Consider the following 590-nt stretch of genomic DNA (forward strand, 5'->3'; position numbering starts at 1 on the left):
TTTATAATAATGTACTGAATGGCTTATGTAATTTATTAAATGCTGTACTGAAAGTAAAAAACAGAATGGTTGTGTACTCAAAGCATGTTTTCTGCTAAATGCATATTGCGTTCACACCATTCTAAGCTGGAAGCTGTTGTAGAGGGCTTGCCCCAAAATACTGTATCATTACTATTGAGAGGTTCAGTAGCTCTCTCTAGACAAGCCCTCCTCTGTAGCTCACGGTGTATGGGCATCCCTCCTTACCCTTTCTTAAGATTTTCTGAAGATGCCAAATTCTCCTTTTTCTAGAGCCATTTGGTCCACCTTCCCTTGCCCTCCAAATGTCTACTTTTGTTGGTCTTTAATTGTGCAATCTTTGATTCTGGAGTTGTGGGGCAGGTGAGGGCCACTGAGATACAGGAGCTGCAACCCCCTTTCCACAGGAAATGTCTCCTTTGCTACAAGACCAGGGCATGCACCTAGTATTACTTCCAGAGCTGACCTTGAGCAAACAATAGCGCTACCAAAAAAAGTGCCTCCCGCCGGGTTCGATGGCTCAGCCTGTAATCCCGTGCCTTTGGGAGGTTGAGGTGAGTGGATTGCCTGAG

This window comes from Carlito syrichta, unplaced genomic scaffold (genome assembly GCF_000164805.1).
Source record: "Carlito syrichta isolate Samal-C Ts95f unplaced genomic scaffold, Tarsius_syrichta-2.0.1 Scaffold314811, whole genome shotgun sequence".
Taxonomy (NCBI): domain Eukaryota; kingdom Metazoa; phylum Chordata; class Mammalia; order Primates; family Tarsiidae; genus Carlito; species Carlito syrichta.